Source organism: Physeter macrocephalus, chromosome 20 (genome assembly GCF_002837175.3).
Source record: "Physeter macrocephalus isolate SW-GA chromosome 20, ASM283717v5, whole genome shotgun sequence".
In the NCBI taxonomy this organism is placed as follows: Eukaryota; Metazoa; Chordata; class Mammalia; order Artiodactyla; family Physeteridae; genus Physeter; species Physeter macrocephalus.
In genome coordinates, this window is record NC_041233.1 from 40,885,825 (window position 1) to 40,909,573 (window position 23,749).

The 23,749-nt window shown below is 34.2% G+C and overlaps 1 long non-coding RNA gene across 1 annotated transcript in view; it reads right to left on the reverse strand.

Annotated features, from left to right (window-relative positions):
• Positions 1 to 281: 281 nt before the first annotated feature.
• LOC129391659 (uncharacterized) overlaps positions 282 to 23,749 on the reverse strand; it is a 411,011-nt gene continuing 387,543 nt past the window's right edge. Inside the window, exon 5 of the long non-coding RNA XR_008616234.1 lies at positions 282 to 355. This is a non-coding gene — a long non-coding RNA (uncharacterized lncRNA). The remainder of the gene's footprint in view (positions 356 to 23,749) is intronic.

Below are 23,749 nucleotides of genomic sequence, written 5' to 3' on the forward strand. Positions count from 1 at the left end.
TCCAGGCACTCTATTATTTTACACAAAGTTGGATAAGTCATGTTACATCTCTGTATCACGAAGTTATCATATGCAATTAAGGATGGTAATGCCTAGTATTTTTTGCACATATCTTAGGCACAATAAGCATTCTATGCAAAGTTTTTGTATACCTCCAAAAACCCAAGTCAGGTTCTGCAAATATGCTACTTTATCCAGCATTGAATCCTCCATACTCTAGATTGGTTTATTCTTTGCAGCATTGACATGTTGTTTGGTATAAGCAAGAAATTCTCACTCACCTAGGGCATCCAAGTGTGACAACTGTGCTGAATCATTATGAAGTGTTTGGAACTCTAGTTGTTAAACTTTGCACCTGGAACAATATGGCCAAAAAAGAAAGACTTTTATGATACCAAATCTATGTTCTTACTTACCACCTTATATAGACTCATTAATAAAAAGAGGATTTTAAATATTTGACTTGGTAGGTCATTAGCACATATTAACTGAAGAATTTTATTTTCTAAGCAGAAAAAAATAGCCAATATTTTCTTAATATTTATTATTATGGTTAATTTTATGTGTCAACTTGATGTGCTAAGGGATGCTCAGAGAGCTAGTAAAATATTATTTCTGCTTGTGTTTGTGAAGGTGTCTCTGGAAGAAATTAGCATTTGAATCAGGCATCATCAAATCCATTTAGGACCTGAATAGAACAAAAAGACAGATGAAGGGTGAGTTCTTTCTCTTTGCTTAAGCTCAGTCATCCATCTTCTGTTCTTGGACATCAGTGTTCCTAATTTTTGGACTTTTGAACTCAGATTTGGACTTACACCATCACTCTCCCCAATTCTCAGACTGAATTACATCACCAGTTTTCCTGATTCTTTAGCTTGCAGATGGCAGATGGTGGACTTCTCAGCCTCCATAATCATGTAAGTCAATTTTATAATAAATCTCCTCTCATACATATCTCTATATATCTTATTGATTCTTTTTTTCTGGAGAACCCTGACTAATAGAGCTCAAAGTCATTGAGCTATGAGAAAAATTTTTCTCAATTATTTTTCAAAGCCTTCTAATTACATTTTGATTCTTAAAAAATAGACCCCAAAATCTCCACTTCAACTCTTGTTGACCTTCCCATCTTGCCTTTCTCCTGTATTTCAGGAAATGGATTTCTGGGGAGTGTTGAGTGGCTCTGAGTGATGGGCAAGACATGAAAATAAGACTTGATTTCTTTCTTTCTTTTCTTTCTTTCTTTTTCTTTCTTTTCTTTCTTTCTTTCTCTCTTTCTTTCTTTCTTTCTTTCTTTCTTTCTCTCTCTCTTTCTCTCTTTCTTTCTTTCTCTCTTTCTTTCTTTCTTTCTTTCTTTCTTTCTTTCCTTTCTTTCTTTCTTCCTTCCTTCCTTTCTCCCTTCTTCCCTTCCTTCCATCCTTCCTTCCCTCCTTCCTTCCATTCTTTCGTTCTTTCTTTCTTGTGTGGGGGAAATGCCTCTCACTCAAAGCGTTGCACATAAAAACATATGCATACACACAATGTTCTCTATTTTTAGAGAACATATTCAATTATATATTTTGCTGTTATAACTAGGCCTCATAGAATTCACTGAAATAAATCATTACTTACCTACCATCTAATTAACAGAATACTGTTGCTCTTAAAATCATAAGTATGGTTGATGAATGTCAGAGACAGTAGATGTGGGTACAAAAAAACACATCAATCCACCTTTCCTCATTTCATTCTATACCAAAACTAACTACTTTCTTTAATTTAGTTTTGCTCTAAACCAAGACTGGATTTTCCATTTTGAGTCCATGGTATTTCAGATAGACCTTTGGAGATTAGGGCAAGGTTCAAGAAGATAATTGGGAGGAAAGGACTACCTTTTATAAAGCACACTCTCAGGCTGATCAATAACTCAACATTTTCTCTCAGCATTTAACAGAATAAAAAAATGTTCTATTTCTTATTTTCAATCATTTCCTAGTAGGATATGAAGTACACGAAGGAAGAAACTGTCTCTCTTGTTCCTTGCTGTGTCCTCATAACCCAGGAGAGAACTTGGATTATACTAAGTACAGGCATATCTTGGCAATAGTGAGGGTTCAGTTCCAGACCATTGCAATAAATTGAATATTGCAATAAAGCAAGTCACACAGTTTTTGTTTCCCAGTGCATATAAAAGTTATGTTTATACTATACTATAGTCAATAAGTATGCAAAAGCATTATGTCTTTAAAAACCATGTACATATCTTAATTAAAAAAATAATGCTGTTGGAAAACTGGTGCTGATAGACTTGTTCCATGTAGGGTGGCCACAAACATCCAGTTTGTAAAAAACACAACATCTGAAAAGCACAATAAAGCAAAGCACAATAAAATGAGGTATGTCTATACTTAATGCACGTTAATGATTGATTGACATTCTGACAATCAATCTATGCAGGAATAAACTAAAGTCTTTGGAAGCTATGAGTAGGCAGGTTCTAGTTTTCTAGATGAATCATGGGAGTGTAATCTGAGCACTACCCTGTAGAAGATGCACATGCAATGTATAATTGCTTTTCTCTGCAATTGATAAAACTGGCATAAATAGAATTAGAATAGAACCTCTTTTTAACATATAATCAAATAACGAAACTAAACAATGATCATCAATGGGCACTGATATTACAAAAAAGTTAAACAACTAGGTAATATTTACCTCTTGATCGATGCACATAACACCGGTGTGACATAGTGTACCAAAAAGAAAAGAGAAAGAAAGAAAAAAAAGGACCTGAAACAAACAGACTGAGTCTGTATATAAATCTAACTACCTAACAGTTTAGAGAAAGTGCAGGGGTGTAAAAAATGATACCTCATAGCATGTAATTAGCAAAATTCAGAATGTGAGAACACTATAGGAAAAATGATCCAATATCTTTAATAAATTAATTAAAACAGAAAAAAGAGGGAATGAACATGTATGTTAAGCTGAGACTTAGGTAAATGCTGGTGCATGAACTTTCTTTGGACAAAAAAGGAAAAATTTGAACGCTGGTAGCATATTTAATTGTATTAATTACTTTTACTACTGTTTTTAAAGTATTATTGAAGTTATGTTATCTTAAAAAGTCATTTCCTTTAAATGTAAGCACATACATAAAGAAAAACTGTGTAATTTGTAGAATTAACTTCAAAACAATCCAGTTTAGAAGCATAAAACAAGATTGTGGATTTTTTGATAGCTTGGTAATGACTACATGGGGGTTCATTGTCCTATTTGCTCTAGTTTTGTTTATGTTTGAAGTTTTTCCACTGTAGGACAAACATAATATTAGAACGATGATTGTCAGCATTATATTCAGGGGGAAAAAACTTATCAGGAGCCTAGCTGTATAACAAACCATCATGTATATATATATATATATATATATATATATATATATATATATACACACATATATACATATACACACACACACACACACACACACACATACACATACACACCTTCTGGGTTTCATGAAAAACGATTTTGGAAATGGGCAAGTTTCTTATTATTAAAATAAATAACTCCTCTGGCAATTTTAATGTGTTGCCAGAAAATTGAAATTAAATCTAAACCTCCTCATCTAATATCTAGCTTACAGAAAATGTAAGGGGCAGGGGAACATGTTAAATAACACCCTGAGTATGCAATAAATAAAATCCACAATGAAGGAACTTTAGAGTACAATTGATGCAGTAGTATTTTTCAAAAACAACGTAATAAACAAAAGGTGGTGGTTGAGTAGAGACTCATCAGTCAAATGCAATATGTAAATATTGTTTAATCAATTCACATGCTATTCTCATCTCTGTGGGGAAAACACAAAAGGAAGAAAACATTGGAAACTATTTTTTTCATTCTGATTACAATCATTCTAACCCTTAATTACCTTGTTTTTCCCCCAACAGAGACATATTTATAATCAATTCTTTATCTACTGAGCATTATCTGACTTTCAGTAAGCCACATAACCCTAGATAAGCCACATAACACCACAGCCTAATTTTTGTAGGAGGTATTCCTGCAGGGGGAGTCATGTGCAATATTTTAGTAATAAACAGCCTTGTTCATTGCCCAGGAGAACACAAGCATTTTTTTTCGCAACGTCCCAAGGCTTTTGAGAAATGCCCTACAAGTAGTAGGTGCTTAATGAATGTTCGTTGAATAACTGCATACATTGAAAAATAAATGAAGCTTCTCATCATTAGTAAGCATAAAACTTCTATAAGTTTAGCAGCAAGATCAGTCTTTTTTAGGAAGTGAAGTGGTGATCTAATAACTGATATGAGGAGAATTAAGTGCACAAATTAAATATTGCCACATAACAAACAACTCAAAACTTAATAGCTTGAAACAACAATAATAAACATGGCTCAGGAATCTACAGCTCACTTGAGTTTGCTTATATAACCAGAGTTTACAACTTCACTAAATTTAAAAGTGATACACAATTTTTTGGTGGGTGGGGTAGAGTTGCTTTACAATGTTGTGTTAGTTTCTGCTGTACAACTAAGTGAATCAGCTATAGGTATACATATATCCTCTCCCTCTTGGACCTCCCTCCCACCCCCTCTCTCATCCCATCCATCTAGGTCACCACAGAACACTGAGCTGAGCTCCCTGTGCTATACAGTAGGTTCCCACTAGCTGTTTTACACGTGGTAGTGTATATATGTCAATCCCAATCTCCCAATTCATCCCACCCCCCACTTCTGCACCCCATGTCCACATGTCTGTTCTCTACGTCTGCATCTCTATTCCTGCCCTGCAAATAGGTTCATCTGTACCATTCTCCTAGATTCCACATATATGCGTTAATATATGATACTTGTTTTTCTTTTTCTGACTTACTTCACTCTGTATGACAGACTCTAGGTCCATCTATGTCTCTACAAATGATCCAATTTCGTTCCTTTTCATGGCTGAGTAATATTCCGTTGTATATATGTACCACATCTTCTTTATCCATTCATCTGTCAATGGACACTTATGAAGTGTCCATGTCCTGGCTATTGTAAATAGTGCTGCAATGAACATTGGGGTGCATGTGTCTTCACAAATTTTTATCTAATATACCACTCATGTTTCAATTTTGTCACTTGGCTCAATGTGTTTCATTGTATTTGTTTTCCTCCAGTATGTGATGTTGGAATAGGTCATTGAAAGGATGTGACCATCAGTTGTCCCATGAGCTGGATCTGGGCAATCAAACCCTCCTCACCCCTTACCCTCTCCTTGGAGTGTATGTTCTACCCATAGTGGGAGCCGTTTCAAGGATGTAGCCTTGAGAGAGCACTGTGTTGTTGAGACCATCTGGATGGTACATGTGACTGAACCCAGTCAAGGCCTCTGTATAAACATTTAAGATTCTGGCAGGCAGGTGTAGAGATCTACTTGTCTTATGGCCACCCAAGACAAGCCTCATATATAAGTTCCCTTCCTTGTTAAACCTGCCACCTATCAATCTTGAGGGGTCTGGAGTTTTCTTCAGTCTCTTCTTGCTGTTTGTGTTCAGGGGTCAGGACTAACACGCAAGGCCCTGCATGTAAGTGTCATGTCTTCATCTATTTTAATCTTTAAAGTTTCACACAGCCTTTTTTGCTCCTACAATATTGATATAGTTAAAGAATACATTCTATTTTGGGTCTGTCTAAAGCTTTCTCAGTACTAGAATCAGATGCATTTCTCGCCTGAATACCTTATAAGACTTATCTTGTCTTTGTTAGAATATCATACCTGGAGGTGTCCATCTATGCTTCATTGATGATTTAATTATTGATTGCCTGTTTGATTTCTCAACTTTGTAGCTACTATTTTTTTTCCCCTTGCAACTTATTAGTGATCTGTAGAGTGACATTTTAAGATCATGTAAGACATAATATTATTTTATCTTCTTAGCCTATTGCTTTTTTATTATTATGTAATATTATTTCTCATTATTTTCAATTTTTCCTTGAGCTCTATTTTTATCCTAAAATATTTTTGCTGCATCAGATTTTATGAATCAATTATTGATTAATTAATACTTATTGATTTTTTTGATGAAATGATCGATTTCCTATTGTGTCCAACTTAGATATTTTCTTCATTTTGAAAATTTCATTTTATACTTCTCTCTTGCAAACGAACTATAAGGCAAATTTTCTTTGTCCAACTAGTGATTGAAAAATTACACAAGTTGGGATTCCTTATATCTTTAGAATTCTTACCATGTTTATAATTTTTGCTTTCTGTTTACCCACCCCTTTTACTTTTTTCTTCTTTCCTGACTTTTCTTCAATTTTCTTTTCCATATATTCTTCCCTTCTACTTTCTACACTTCTCATTATAAACTGTAAAATATGTTACTGTGTGGTTATTCTTTAAAATGCTACATACATAGCCATAAATACTCATTATGATGTGAAAAATAATTCACTACTTTTGTCATCTTCAGAAACACAACCTAGATGTTATCAAGCTTTAACTATCAGGGAAAAACTTTTATGCTCACTTCTATCTTCTATTGTTTTACTACATCATTAGTTTTAACTTAAAAGAAGTTTCTTAACACTAAATATGTTGACGTTTCTTGGAATTTTAGTATTCAAGCTTCACTTTAACTGCATTTTTTTTTCTTTTGCTCTATTGCTTCTTTCCTTTCCTCTAATCTTTCCTCTTCCCCCTCCCTCCCCTTTGTTAAGTTTCTTCCGTTCTCTCTAACAGACCTTAGTTCAGAACCCAGTCTCTTAAAGGCATTTTAAAAAATGATGCCCTTGGATGATGTGAAGATACTGTAGATTCATTTACAAGTCTAGTTGGTAACTTGGCTTAGTTCTGTTCACAACGCTATATCTTTATATTCCAGGGATGCGCAGTTATAGTTTAAAACAGAGATTTGGTTTCAGGATCCTTCTGGGAATTACAATACTTCACTTCACTTTCTGGATTTACCTAGTGAGCCAGGCTTGCCTCGCCATCCAAGGGAATACTCTTAAGTATTGTTACCTGGTAGAAGCCCAATTCCCAGCTTCCACTGGCTGCTTGCAGACCCTGAGCCCACAAGATCAATGGTTTCACCTCTAATTATTTCTTGTCACTTTTATATATGTTTAATTTGTCTTTGTTTGGATCCAGCTATGCCATTTTCATATTATAATAACCCACCATTATAATTGCTAGTTATACTGACCTTATCTCTTGAGTTTCTCTGTTCTTTTTAGATCTTGGCTACTTTATTATCTCCTGGGCCTTGGTTTGTAACCATTGTTTGTAACACCACAGATACACTTTGTGGCCCTCAAATTAGCCTCTTAAAGCCAACACATTCTTCTTGGTTTTAGTGAACAGAAAGAATTTGTTGATTCTATAATTCTGGCCCCTTGAGTGGCAGGAGTCTTTTGACAGGTAGAAATCAGAGCTATCAATTCTCTTATTTTAGTTGAAGTTTCTTTAATTAGCAATAGGTTATATTATTTTTATGAACTGCATATTCCCTAAAGTCTTTGAAAAGGGAAATAAAAGTCTTTTGTATGTAAAAGAGTTATCAAATTATAATTTTTTTCTTCCAGAATGACTGAACTGAAATTTTCTAAGTGTGAGCATAATGGCCAATTATTCTGAGCAATTATCTTTTATTTTGTTTCTTCTCCAGAGTCTACATCATAGTGTGGCTAGAATCGTCATTTGCTTCATTTGTTTCTTCTTTTGTGGCGAACTGGTTCTATTTCTCTTTTTTTCCCCTCAGTTCGCTAATGCCCTAATATTTAAATGTTTGTTAATAGTTTAAGATTTCTTTGAGTTTTAAATTTTTATTTAATTTTTTTTGGTCATATGTTTGTTGTTGTTGTGTGAGTGAGATGAATAATGTATCAGTGATAAAATGTATTGACCAGAATGGAAGCTGTTATTTGCATAAGACTGTGGGAGCCTTATTTTTTCCATTGGTAAAAATGACAAAGCAGAAGATAGGTGTGGCTTTAGCATGTGACATTAACTTGGAAAAGGCAATGACTTTATATCACCCATACCTTTATACAATAGTGGGTAGAAAACAGGCTGTCATTTCTGACATGTGGGGCATTATCACCAAGTTACATGGTGGTTGTGTGATTCATAGAATGAAATTTACTTTTCAATAGTTCTATGAAGAATCTCTTAACCTGGGTGCTGTTATTAATTAAAATGAAGAAACGTTAAATTTATTTTCTAGCAGCTTACATATTATATATCAAAATTAGGTTATGATTTCTGGAAAAATGTCTTCTAATATTGCTCTTTTAGAAATTATTCCCATGTAATGTCTGTAATAATGTATTTTGGTTAGAAGGAGTGTTTATAATTGTCCTCAGAGAGTTTATGTTTTGAGGAAGATGCAATATTCATGCATATTATCGTTTCTAAAATTTACGTAATTTTTTAAATTAAAGTTTTAACATTGATAGGGAAGACACATATGTGATATGTTTTTTCAATAGCAGGGACCTAAACAATAGGCACTAGTCTATTACTTTGATTTACGATGAAGAACTTAAGACGTGCAGAATTTGAGTGAGTTGCTTAAACTAGGATTAGGAATATGGAAAAATGTGGGGATGTGATGTTTAAGTCACTGAGTATTTCCTCGATAGATTGACTGCATTACTGAATTTTGTTTTTTTCAGACAGTTATTAGGAATCTGGAATACATTCAAAAAGAGTTGTTACTTAAAGTGATCAGTTTCTTGGCTTCTAACAAATGCTTCCTTATCATTCAGTACAGTTGAAATACTATTCACAATAGGAAAGAACACTCTTAAATTACTGCTGTAGTGCAAAATAGGAAAAAAACCCCCCACAAAGTTAAATAATTTAATTTTCATGAGTGTTAGAACTTAAGGAGAAATAAGTTTAATCAGGATGATGGAAATAGAAATTCTTCAGAACTTCTATGCAGTTCTTCAGAAGTTTGTGGAAATTTAAAGAGGCCTTGGAGGCAGAAAGCACTAGCTCTCTCGTCACTTCAAAATGTTCAGATTTCCTTCTCCTGAGTGGAGTTGCACCTGGACTAGCTCTGCTCTAAACAGCTGAGATTAGAGTCATGAGCTGAATACAGAGAGAAATAAATTGAACAGGTTGAGAAAGCCAGGATGGCATGGGGGAAGGAAGGAGAGAATTAAGAGGTGGAGATATATTTTATTGAAGAAATTAGATAAGATTCATAGAATAGAGGAAGAGGATTAAAAAAGATGCATGTTCATCTGTGGAAAATTGCTGGAGACAGAAGAGTTAGTAATGAAAGACCAAAAAAAGGAATAAAGTGTGTCAGAATGGATAAATCTCTGCTAGGATTGACCATCACAAAATTTCAGTTCCTGGTTTTTGGACTCTATAGAGGAGGCAGAGTAGGAGGAGGATGTAGAGGGCTACCAGGTATTCAAGTACATGAGATTTTCCCAAATCTGGTGTCCATTACTCAAGGAGGACCTAGATAACAGTTTAATTGTTTAGTTTCTACTTTTAGGATACAACTGATTGTTTCTTACTTTGTGAAGAAAGGATTAGGCTACAGTATAAATGCCTCTTCTGATCTTGACCTGCCCCAGATCCCAGTGTCATTGGCTGCAGAACTGAAAAATGGAACCCAGGTTTCTGACTCCAAGTCCAAAGTAATTTTTACTCTATTCTCTTAAATTTCCTTTGATCAGAAATATTTTGTTTTAATAAATTGGAAAACTGATTGGCATTACTAAAAGTACTAAATTTAGTGTCAGAACACAGGTTTTGTTTTTAATTTCCAGCATTTCCTAGCTGTGGGTTATGGTGCAAAATAGCCTCTGTAATTGTAGTTTCTTCAACTTCAATAGGTGTCTCTAATTGATTAGAATACCAATCTTGCACTTTTAGTTTGAATGACAAATGAAGACTTTATATGGAATGTTTATTACAGTGCTTGTACGTAGTTGGTATACAGTAAATGTACATGTTCCAATTATCTGCCTTTCATCTCAGTCCCAGGTATACTACCTGATTACCTCTAGTACTAGCAGAACGTAGAGAAGGTTTCTTGCCTTGGGGATTTGCAGCATGCAAATTCTGTACAAATGGAAAACTAATGCCTCTCAGCTATTCCTCAAGAAAGATAAACCCAAAACTGATTTCCTAATTCCTGACTTTTGACTAGTCTCATAGGTATTATTTCACAGATCTATTTCAGGAGATAATTTTCTTTAAAAAAAAACTTTGAAGAGGAATTTTCTCACAGTCAGGTTTGAGATGAACTTGGGCATATTTGCATCAGTGAACCTTTCTTGAACCAGCTAACTAAGAGAATGTATGAACAAGGGAATATAAAATATAAGAGATTCTGTAATCATTTTTAGTGATTTCTTTACATGGATAGAATAATAGACAGCAAGAATCCCTAGACATTAAGAGGGAAACAGAACAGAAACATTGAATTCGAGGCACATAATATTCCTGTTTACTGTTATGCTTTAATTCACTTATTTTATTCATTCAATTACTCCATCATTAATATATTCAATAAATATTTATTGTTGTAATTGTGTTAGAAAAAAGCAGGTAAGACCTCTGCTCTCATGGAATTTACATTCTAGCTCTGGTATATAGGAATGAATGAATTTTTAAAAAGATAAATATTATACACATGCTATATAGAAGTTAAAGTGAGGTGCTAAGATAGGGAAGACTAGGTGCTAGTTCAGATTGGGTGGTGAGGAAAGACTTGTTTGCAGAGGTGTATTAATCAGTATAGTTTCATTCCTGTTGAAAATAACCCCAAATATCAGTGTCTTAACGCAACAAAGTTTCATTTCTTGCTCATATCACAGTCCAATGCAGGTTGGAGATAGTTCAGTCACCTGACTCCAAAGCCAATGCCACACAGTTTATGTTTTTAGTATGACAGCATTCCATTCCCAGATACCAATTGTCAAATCAGTTAGGGTTCGACCAAAGAGAACTACTAAAAATATTATGGAATAGAAATTTATTAGAGGAATAAGAACTCACACAATTGTGGAAATAAAGGTTGAGACTGGCAAGTTGGAGATTGAGAAAATCACTAACCAAACTTCCTAAAACCAGGTACATCCAGCTGTCAGAGGGGGACTATAAACGAGGGCTGGTGGGAAAGTTTATGGAAGCATATTACCTTTGCATTTGATGTTGCCCAGGGGCCAGTTTTGGCCAGCAAGACCAACAGGTGGGAAAATATCTAGAAACAGAATGGGCAAGAACAACACCTTGCTGCTACTCTCTGGGCATCCTGTATCTAACATTATGACCTTAAAATAGTGATTGTTGTTTAAATTATCCTATCCAAATCTTGAGCAAATTTTTCTTTTTGATAAATCAAACCTGATATGACACAGGAAAGGGGATTCTGGAAAACACAGTTCCATCTTATCCAGGTTGACATAGTACAAAACTACCATAACTATGGATCAGTTCTGAGATACTGATAATAAGAATCAATTACAGAAAAATTGGAGAAGCACAAACACGTGGAGACTAAATAACATGCTACTAAAAAACCAATGAGTCAATGAAGATATCAAAGAGGAAATCAAATAAGAAGACAAATAAGATATTGATAAACTGAAAAGGCTCCAGAATACACTGATTGAGATGGTGATAGAATATTGGAATAATGTCTTCTGAGAAAATGCTGAAAGGATCGCAGAAATGGATACAGGCTTTAGAGGACCTGAAACTTTTACATTTTAAGATAAAGGCTTTAATTGATTCAACAAAAGCATTTAGCAAAATTCAACACCCTTTCATGATAAAATTTCCCAGAAAACTAGGAATTCAAGGAAACTTCCTCCATCTGATAAAGAGCTTCTACATAAGATCCTGAGATAAATCATACATAAAAGTAAAACAGGGCTTCCCTGGTGGCGCAGTGGTTGAGAGCCCGCCTGCCGATGCAGGGGACGCGGGTTCGTGCCCCGGTCCGGGAAGATTCCACATGCCGCGGAGCGGCTGGGCCCGTGAGCCATGGCCGCTGAGCCTGCGCGTCTGGAGCCTGTGCTCCGCAACGGGAGAGGCCACAACAGTGAGAGGCCCGCGTACCACAAAAAAAAAAAAAAAAAAAAAAAAAAAAAAAGTAAAACAATGAATGCTTCCTACATAAGGTTAAAAATAAGGCGAGGATATCATTCTGACCACTTTTATTCACCACATGTGAGAGGAGGTCCTTACTAGTGCAATAAAGCAAGTAAAAGAAATAGAGGCAAAAGATTTGAAAGAAAAATTAAAATTTAAATATGCAAAAATGACATTATTTATATAGACTATCCTAAGTATTAACAAATACTATAGCTAGTAATGAGTCCAACATACTCCCAGGTACAAGGTCCATAATACAAGAATCTATTTTACTTTTATATACCAGAAACAAACAATTTAAATATGAAATGAAAAATAACCATTATATTTAAATATCAAAATATTCAGCAATTAAGGGAAAAAAACTATATTAAAATGGAAAGATATACTATGGTCATTGCTATGTTATGTTATGCATGATTCTGTTTTCAAATTTTAAGATTCCAATTCTCTCAATTTAATATATACGTTTAATGCAATTCCAGTCACAGTTTCAGCAGACTTTTTTTGTTTAATTGAGAAACATTCTAAAATTCATAAAGATATGTGAAGGACATAAAATTGGTAAAATAATTAGAAAAAAAAATTTTTTTTTGTATTGCCTGAACTGAAGATTTATCACAAAGCTAGATAATCAAGACATTTTGATATTTGCATTATATAGACAGGTCAATGAATCTAAATAGTGAATTCAGATATTGAGTCATAGTTTCAAGGTGAAATGATTTTTTAAAAAAATGCTAAAGCAATTCAATGGAAAAAGGACTATATTCTAAATAGTTGGTGCTGGAACAACATATCCATAATCTATAAGTTGTTTTATATGTTATGTGGATGTCTGAATATCTAGCTGTTATCAAAATTATCTAATATTTTCAATCTATATTTTTTCTTACGCTGATATAAAATTCCTAAGTTATTACATAGTATTTATATATTATTTTTAATGAATACACCAAAATCCCATCAAGTAAATAAAGAATAATATACATATATTTAGGTTGTCTAAGTTTTGGCTATTATAAATCATATTGTATGTCACATTTTTTGAGTATAAATATATATATTTTCTAATGGTATTCTTAGCACAGATTTCAAGGCATGGAATTACTGGAAACAAATTTTTCACTCTTTGAAGCCAAATTGTTTTTCAAAATAGTTATTCAAAGTTACATTGTCCTAGCACATTTCGAAGTAATTGAATCTTAATCACTGAAAGATCATAAATAGAGCAATAACATAGTCTCACTTATAATTTAGGAATGAGAAATGAGACTGGAGACAGTATATATAGTTAGGAATTGATTACATTAGACAATGCAGGAAATGATGTGAATATACACAATTGAGCAGTCCTTGACATCCATTCATTTCTACAATACTTAATAAATATTTATTGGTCACCCACTCTGTTTCAGGCAGTATGCTTGATATAGAAATGATCTGAAACTTATGTTCCAACAGTAAAAACAAAAACAAGAAGAGCTTATTTTGTGATTTAGGAATGCTTGGTAGTAGCTGGATCTGAAGATCCCATTTTCTGGCTTAATGACAAAGTACATAGTATGGCCATTTATTAACCACATTTCTTGCCTTTTTTCTGAATCTTTACACCCATCATATCACTTGAATAACTTTAAACTCTTCCTTCAAGTGTCAGCATAGATTCCATTTCCTTCAGCAAGGCTTTATGACTCATTTCTAAGAGGCGAGATGCATTTTTCAGCTTCTCTCCTGCCTCCTAAACACAGACAGGGTAACAATGTCTCCAATATAATACCTTTGAAAGAAGCCAACTGCAAATCTCAACAGAAAAATTGCAAATTTAAGAAGACCCGAATACATTTTCTGCATATCAGTCCTCTCTGAAGAAACTTTTTTCCCTAGAACCATCTCATCTATTTTAAGCTCCAACTCAACCCTAGAACCATCTCATCTATTTCAAGCTCCATCTCATCTATTTCAAGCTCCAATTCAGCACCTTGCCATACGGAGCTGTACTTATTCCATTTCCCCTCATCTTTCTTTAAGGCAGCAAGCTCTAGTTATTCTATTCTCTTGACAAGCTTGGATAACATAATTATTCATTTGAATTTATTGTGGATCATACAAAGAGATAAATGGAGCACAGCTTCATCATGTATTGATTCATGCATCATTTGCCATGAAGTTGATTCAGAGAAACACAATTACTGCTGTAATTACTTCGTTTAAAAGTGTTTTCAGGGGCTTCCCTGGTGGCGCAGTGGTTGAGAGTCCGCCTGCCGATGCAGGGGACACGGGTTCGTGCCCTGGTCTGGGAAGATCCCACATGCCGCGGAGCGGCTGGGCCCGTGAGCCATGGCCGCTGAGCCTGCGTGTCCGGAGCCTGTGCTCCGCAACGGGAGAGGCCATAACAGTGAGAGTCCCGCGTACCGCAAAAAAAAAAAAAAAAAAAAAAAAAAAGTGTTTTCAGTAACATAAAGCACTAAGTTTTAAAATTGATGGCCTTTTGGGGGAATAGACCTTAGTGTACATTTTTGAAGTTTTTTTGCTGTAAACCAAACAACACTTAAAAACTGAATCATAATTATCATAGTTCTCTTTTTAAAAACCTGTTTTTTTTGTTTTTGTTTTTTTTACAGAAAAGGAGGAATACATTCTCCATTATTCCTCTTAGATTATAGTTTTATTGTTAGAAAATGAAAAATGTTTCTCTACCTGGCATAGTTTTGATTACTCTATATAATTCTAATAGAATGTATAGTATGCTGTATGATGGCTGCATACATAAATGCTTTTTCCAAAATGATATCTTTTCTCTTTCATGAAACTTTCTTGCTTGATCATATAGCATTCAGAAATAATTAGCAAAAAGTATACAAATAACTGAGTTGCCACAATGATGTCTTGGTCTACTTGGAATTTTAAAAATATCTTTGATAATTATTTATAACATTCTGACAGAATCTTATTTTCGGTCAAAAGGTGTTTAAGTGATAAAATTAGTAATTTCTATTCCTCAGAGAGAAGGATAATTGAAAAATGTTACATGGAAAAATACATGTTGTCTTGTAACTGAAGTAAACTTTTACTAACATCTGTTTTTTTAAAATTTTCACTAACTTATTTTCTTCTACAGAAGTTGCCAGTGTAATAAAATTATCATTACTAGTATTATTTTTCTTTATTTTCAGTGAGTGATTTTCTTCAATAACTTATATAAAAAAGACACCTTGAAAACATAATATTTTATCTATGAGATTGAACTCAAAAACTACCTCAGGGCAGCTAAACACGTCTGCTCTTCACAATTATTTAGCCAATTCTGACTTCTCTCTTTTCTCATTTTTCCCCATATTTATAAGTATTTCCAATGTAATTTGGTACATGATTATGTATAGCAACATATTTTTCTTAGTTGTTGTAAGATCCATGAGAGCAGGGTTTGTCATCTTTTCCTGTGTATTGCTCTAAGAAAGGGCTGTTATACCAATTCTTACAGTACTTATATAGGTACCATGACTGTAGTAAGCAAGAGAATTCCTCTGGCACAGCCATATTAAACAGGTAGGATTGACACAAAGAAATACGATGTTCGCCCAGTTTTTTGTGAATATATCTCTGTTTCATTTCTGTATTTGTGATAGAGAAATGGGAAAAAAATGAATATTTATTTCAATTACTACAAATATACAACAAACTTAGCAAACTGCAATATAACCAACTTCAGTAAATATCACATCTAACAATTCAACCAATACTTGGCCTCATTGTAAGAGAAAAAAATAGAGATTAGTGAGAACTATGGCAATATGGTGACTAAGATGCAGGGACAAGGCCCAGTGCTGCCAGATGCTCCAATTATTTAAAGGAAGAAGGAAATACACGTCAGTTTATATGAAATTTTTCTCCAAATTTGAATGTGGGCACATAATTAAAAACAAAATTGTTTAAAACAAGAATATATATGGCCAATATCAAATATGTCTACATGCAGAAAATAGACTATGGCCCATCCTTCATCCATAAAACACAGCATAGACAAAAATCTTCTCAAGAATTTCTATTCTTTTTTTCAATTTGTTTCTCATGTGATTTTGGGCTGTATCACTTGCAAGGCAAAGTGATAAAGTATGTTAAATTGATTTATGGAAGTTACTGATCTTTGCTTTTTTTTTTTCTTATAGATACAGAGGAAGTGAATGCTCATTTGTGCTTCACTTTAAACATATGCCTAAGCTGGTTTATCTGGTGGAATCATATTAATTTCATCATCTTGCATACAGAGGGGATTTGAATGGATTTATGAATTTCTTTTTATCTGATAGTGACTTTTCTTACTATTTCATTAAGTATCTCAGCAAGACAAGCAGATATTACTTTATTGTAGAAAACATGTTATTTTTACCAAAGGAAGAATAAAAGCCACTTCTATATGCGGTCAGTTAGTCAACTGTGGTTAATGGTGAATGCTGACTATCCTGTAGCCCAGTGATAGATACTTAGGAAAGGACCACAGTCAGGAATCAGGAGTGAGCTGTCCAGTACTACTTCTCTCTTGCTTATTCAAGAGGAATAGGGCAGAGGCTCCTCTAGCTAGGACATCAGGGTTGTGAAGATAGGGGTTTTGAAGGTCATAATAAGAGCAAGAGGAGACTCATCCTAGATTACAGGAGGTACTGAAGATGAACCAGCATCTCTGCAAAGTTTAAAACTAGAGAGGTGCCTAGTTACAAAAGGTAAAAAGGGAAATCATAAAGTTGGTCAAACTGGGTGGGTAAAGTGGTCGTTAAGTTAGGTGAAGAGGTAGTTATCAAAGCTAAACGTGTAAATAGGTCACCATCAAATAGCAGGTTGTGTGGCAATCTGGTATAATCTTGAGTAAACACAGACCTGTCAAGGCTGCTAGCAATGGATAGCATCTAATGGGTGTATGGTGGGAAAAAGACCTAGAAATAAATGTGTACAGATTAAAAACCTTTAAATACAGGCTGATGAAGGAGTTGGGACAAAGACTTGAGAATGGCCGGTCCATCATCTCTAGCAGATCTCATGTGAAAAAATATGCAATGAAATGAGCAATATCTAACCCCAAGTGGTTTGTAGCTGAGTATAATGCAGAGTGGACTGGTAAACATTCTACGGTGAGTGTCAGAATCTCTGGCACTGCTATGAGTTTCCCCAAAATATGTCTAAGTAGGAAGTCAACAAATATAAGTGAGCAGGAAACAACTGTTGTTTGTGTGAGACTCATGATAGCCACACCTCAAATAGCTTAGACAAGCAAGGTGGACAAGATGAATTCTTTCCCCTCTGGATTTAATCCAGTTATAGAAGTTAAAGCGTGTTCCCATCTTTTCCCACATGATAAGAAGTAACTTTTATTCAACTTGATTCAAGGAAGATTTGGCATTATTTTTGGCTGTGATCTTTATCTCATTTTCCTGGTAGTAATGTTATTGGAAGAGACCTCAACTGTACTGCAAGTGAAATGTGTGGCAATTCCAGGCTAAGATCGGATACTCTCATTCATGGTTTAAATGTATTTGGAGAGCTACATAGGTCTGTATGGAGTTTCTCTATAAAGCACTAGACTCCTCTAAAAATCTCTGCATGAATTTTGTTTTTAGCAAAAGAAGTTAGTTTTGCAGTTGATAGGAGCGTGCATGCATGTATGTGCGTGTGTGTTTTTCTTTTTTCTCAGCACTATAGCTATTGTCCAGAGATGGCAAGCTTATTTCCTTGAAAATTTTCACTCAGAAGTAGCATTAGTGCTGAAAGGTAACAGTAAAAAAATAAACAAAAATGTGTGTTTAACATTTAACATGTTAAATGTTATTATAAACAAATCTTTTTAAAATCCTAATTTAAAGATCTATTGACAAAGCTATGGTTTAAAGCACTTTTACTATTCAAAGTAGAAAAACCAAAATATTGTAAAAGGTCATTCAATACTTCTTACAGGTACTAAAACAAAGGCTATTCGAGGTCAAACTAGACTGTTAAATACAAACATTATATGGACAGGAAACCTAAGATTTCAGTTTAGTTTGGTTACATTGTCCTATAAGTAAATGTCAGTGTACAAGTATGTAGACAAGCCTTTGTAAATATATTTATATTTGTATGGAAGATTAATATGATCATGAGGAATATTATAGTTTTAAAATTATAATAATAAATTTTCTAAAACAATCTGTGTATGAACAGAGTCTATTTCCAAGTATGTGCAATTATTATAGTGAATTATCTTAAGTACATTACAAGCAGCCTATTTCACTTTCTCTTTCCCCACCCATATTAAACTAAAAAAATAATAGTAATAATTAAGCATCATGCACCTAAAAAAGAAAGGAAGCTAATTTGGGGAGTGTTATGGGGAAAACGGCATAAATAGTGTAGCATCTATTGCTCATACAACTGTTATTTTATCTCTGCTCAGGAAGAGAAATTTATCTCAAGATTTTAGTGACTTGCAATAGATGTGTATAAAGAACTTTTCTTGATTGCTTCTGAGAACCTGCTGTTTGACATGTTCTCATAGAAGTTCTCAAATTTGAGCTGGATCTCAAATAATCTTCTGAAAAGCAAGATGTAACCACAAAATTCTCTTACTTGTGATGCCCTCCTCCAGCAGAGATATGCATTTTTTCCTTAATGGCTCTTCAGTAAGGTTGCTAGATTAAAAATGGGCTTATCTTTTCAATGGGTTATTTTCTCTTAAGCCTCTATCAGAGAGGTTCAGCTACTTTATTTGACTTAGAAAAATAGGCCTACACAATAAATTTCTCTATTTAGGTCTCATATTTATTGGAAAAGCTATCTTTGACTCACTATATATTTTAAACCTAAGGATGCTCAATACCTAAACCCTAAACATAACAGCATGACTTTTTCTTTTATGTTTTCTAGGGAGCTGGGGTGGGGAAACTTTATATTCTCTAAAAGAAAACCCCATACACAAGTGGATATTTGCTTTACTTTTTCATCCCAAACTCCAAAGGTTAGAATTTTAAGAAATATCCTCTACATAATACCACTGGAAGGAGCCTTGGATATCTAAGACCTAGCAAGATGAAGTACTTCGCCCATGAGCAGACTGTTATTGTTAGTATTAGCGACTGGGTGTCAGATTCCTGGTGCCCTAAATGTCATTCCATCTCTTCTTCTCTTCTTTATGTTACAGTTTGATGAGGTGGCTAAGAACTTAAGTTTCAACTTCAGATGGATGTGATTCAAATTCTTTTTTGTATCATATGAACCGCATAGATATGCTATGTAAACTTTCTGAACCTCAATCTCTCTACCTGTAAAATAGGAATATTTGTGTCTACTTCACAGGATTAAGTTTTATCATACATGGAATGTGCTTGACTAGTACCTGGACCATGTTATGTGATCAATAAATGTTAGTGATTACTCAATACAGCAGATTACATCATATTATAATAAGAAATATCAGTACCTCCCTGGTGGTCCAGTGGCTAAGACTCTGCGCTCCAAATGCAGGGGGCCAGGGTTTGATCCATGGTCAGCGAAGTAGATCCTACATGCTGCAACTAAGAGTTCACATGCCGCAACTAAAAGATGCTGCACGCTGCAATGAAGATCCCATGTGCTGCAACTAAGACCCCGCACAGCCAAATAAATAAATAAATAAATAAATAAATAAATATTTTAAAAAAGAAATATCAGGGTATGACAATATAATTATTAACATAACATCAGCTGAGTATGTGTTTGTGGCTATTTTACCCTTAATGGTAGTTCAATTTGGATACTGACTCACAGTCTCTTGCTTATCATATCTTAGAATCAGTGACACTATTTAATTGGAAAACTCTGATATAACCTTCTCCCCCAAATCTCAGAGGGTTGATTGTGCTGAAGACCAGGCCCAGATCTTAATTTTAAGAGGAACATAACTTTAAGAAGGCATTAGAATCTAGGAAAATTACACTGTGGTCTAAGGGCACTTATAAAGGAGAGGTGACTTGAGAGGAGATAACTACATATGTGTAGTTAAAAATATTACCCTACCATACCCCTGTATCCTCTTGCCCTGCAGAAGTGATCCATTTACTGTTATAGAGAATAGCAGCCCCTACCTCCCTTGACTAAAGACTGTAAAGAGGGCTCAAAGGAGGCATTGGCATTACAAGACAGTGTATACATTTCTTGGCAGCATGCCTTCCCCCTCTGCCACCAGACTAATAACTAGGGTCATATCAGAACACGATCCTATGGCAGATATCAGACTTGCATCGAGAAGAAATCAAAAGGCTTAGATAAGTGGGCATGTTAGAACGGATATAATATACCTAGAAGAACTACCAGTCAAAAAATTTCCTTGGGAGTGACTGGAAGACACTTCTTTTACTGAAACAAAAAAGTTGTGAAGGGGTTACTTTCTTGTTAGCTAAAGCTTAGAGAAGAGTCCTCTATAGGCCAGTGTTGATAGTGTTGATAAGAGATGAAGTTTTAAACCTCAGATCCCTTGTAGCAACTGGGATAGAAAAATCTAAGAATAGTAAGGAATAGGTAACAGCAAATACATTTTTTAAAATATGTTCGTTATTTTACAATGCGACTTCAGTGGTTTTTGGGCTTCCTTATACAGTCGAGAAGTGAAAATACATATAACTGTTAGGACATATACAAATACATCCTACTTCTTCTCCTTTATTGAAAATCTTGATTTGTAGGTTCATGAATGCTAAGATGCATATACAGTAATTCAAGCAAATACTATTTATGTTAAACATTTTTTTTAAGGATGGAGATTTTTAAGTAACAAAGTAGTAGTTAATAAGTGTTATATATTTCAGAGAGGTACATCATGTAAGATGAGGATCAAAAGCATCTTTTGAATGAGGATATTAGCACCTGACAACATATCAGTTGTATGTGTAACAGATTCAGCCACCACCCCCTAAAACTGTCTGTCTTTCTGAGCCTAATTTCTCAAAGTCTGGAGAAAGGACTGATCTAGAACTTGGAATAATACAAGACTGTTTACTAGGATATGGGGGTTCATATTATTGGAACAGAGATAGCTGGCTTACAAAGCAAGTGAGGAAAGGGGAGAAAAGCAGAGCAGGGTTATAGAGAGGAGGAGATAAAAGGGAGGGTGATAGCCCACTTGCTAAGGCACAGCTTCTTTATTTCCCTTGGGTTATCTGAGAAATAAGAGCTTCCTTATAATTAACATACACTTGCTTAAGTCAGTTCTAATGCATGCATGCCATTTGAAAACAAAATGGTTCTATTAATAGTTCCTATTGTATATTTACTAAACTATAGAATTAAATTGTAACTATCTGCAGTACAAAACATCTATTGTTTTGTACATGAATAATATGCTCCAGTTAGATCATGTCTTCTATGCCCTCAGGGTTTCGATGTAAAAGGATTATTATATGGGAGGGAAAAATGGTTCTATGTTAATCTGGCTGAACAAAATGCTGAAGCGAGAAGATTTTATTAGCCATTCGCTTAGCTATGTACCACTGAGACAGAACGATGGCTTTCTCTTAAGCCAGTGCAAGAGCATGTCTTATTTTGCTGACTATAGCTGGCACCATTGAAAAGAAATCTATCTAGATGGAAAGAATATGTTCTAAGTATATTTGGAAACCAATATCTTTTATAAAATACAGCTACAAGTATATTGTAGTTGTAAATCAAGAGGAAGCTGCTCTCTTACTTTGTGATATACAGACATATCTATATGGAATAAAGTTTTATAAGCTTTGCCCTTTTTACAGCTCAGCAAATCTAAATTCTTATTTCTCCTTGCAGAGTAAATTGTTTCCCCAGAATATCAAAGTTAGTGAGTATATTTTTATGGGCTCCAATGGTTGAATTGTCAATGTAATATCACCCGCCCCCCCAAAATGTGAAAAAATCATTTAGTTAGCCCACTTTCTATTTAAGGCTCAATTATGTGAAATAACATGTCTCAAAATTATATACATAACTTGCTATCAGTCTGTATAATTAATGATGTGGGCATTCCTTACATGGGTAAAGTAAAACCTCTTGATCATGAGTTATTAGCCCACTCATATCTTAGGTAAGAAAACAAACTGACACTGTAAAAATTGCAATATTGTTTGTTTTTTCTTAATTAAGAAGTAGGCCTTTTAAACTCAAATTTATGATCTTTAGCAATAGAAGATTTTAATGAAGCAAATGGCCAAATCTACAAATAAACACATAGAATTGTTAGAACGTTTTAAAGTCTATTATTGTTGTAATTGGGTGAGAGAAAATGGACATGTTTCCCATGAGTTTTGATAACAGTGGTTGTACATGTAAATATGTCTCCCACAGAGTACCTTACTTAAAGTTGAATTAAAACGGACTTTCCCCAAAGCCCAAACTTCAATCTAAATGCTTTTAAGTGAAAGGATGAGATATTGTCAGTCAAATTCTACATACTGGAAAAGATATTTTACCTTGAACCAGGAACCTAGGGGACTAGGAATAAAATATCAATACTAAGTGACAAGTATTTTAGGGAAAGAAAAAAAAAACTAGGTACATAAAGATAATGACCTTTTCCCCCTTTCATTGCTTTTTCTAGCACACATGTAAGTTCATTCTGAAATCACATGCTGCAAACAACTAATGGGCAGCAAACCATGTTTTTCAGATTCCTTCTCAGTTCAGATGACCATTCTTTATCTTTCACATTCTGTGTTATATTTCTTAGTAAGCTGGAATTTCTAAAAGAGGTGATTTATAAACTCGTTTTAAAGATTTTAATGTTTATACTTTTTGTAAGTTAATTGAGAAACGTATTTGACATATAACTTTGGTCATATCAAAATTATAATTTTGAAATTAACATAAAAATATTCCCAACTAAATCAAGCTGAATTTTACTTTTTTTTTTAAATTTTATTTTAAAGGCATGATCCTGGCATCTCTTCTCTAGAAAGCAGATCTTGGCATGAAATTTGAAGATTCAAATGAAATTGATTTTGATATTTTTCAGCTGTTTCTTCTTGTGAGAAATGGTTAACAATTTGAGAAACTATATGTTCACTGCATCAAATGATGAATGATTTGAGTAATAATATTTTATGCTGTCTGTATTGCTCCCTAATGATTCCATGTTTATATCTTCATTTTGCTGCTCTTGATATTTTGAATCTGTTGCTGTCAGAAAAAAAATCCAAAAAGTACACTCAGAGTCATTTTTAGACTCTATCATAAATCGTGCTGCATTAATATGATCCACGAAGAGACAAATGGTGTGTGAAGGGAACGGTACTCAGGTCTGCAGGAAGAGAAGAAAAAGGAGGATTGGGGACTGGCAGAGAATGGTGGCAAATTAATATAATTCATATGATTGTGTTTGCTGTCCACAAAATATTTTGCACAAATAGTGCACTGGGAGAAAGGCATTGCTACTTTAACTTTGAATTGGTATTGCTTGCTGTTATTGAGATAAAATGAATGAAATAAAAATAGGAGAAACTCTGAAGCAAACAAGACTGTCCATAATATACTCTAGTGTAATAGTGTAAACAAGAGTAAACTAATTACTAATATTTTCTTAGTGCAGGAGTCCTGGTACATACTACTATGCTATACTCAACTTGAGCAGATATTTCCCCATATAACAAATCACTTCCTTACC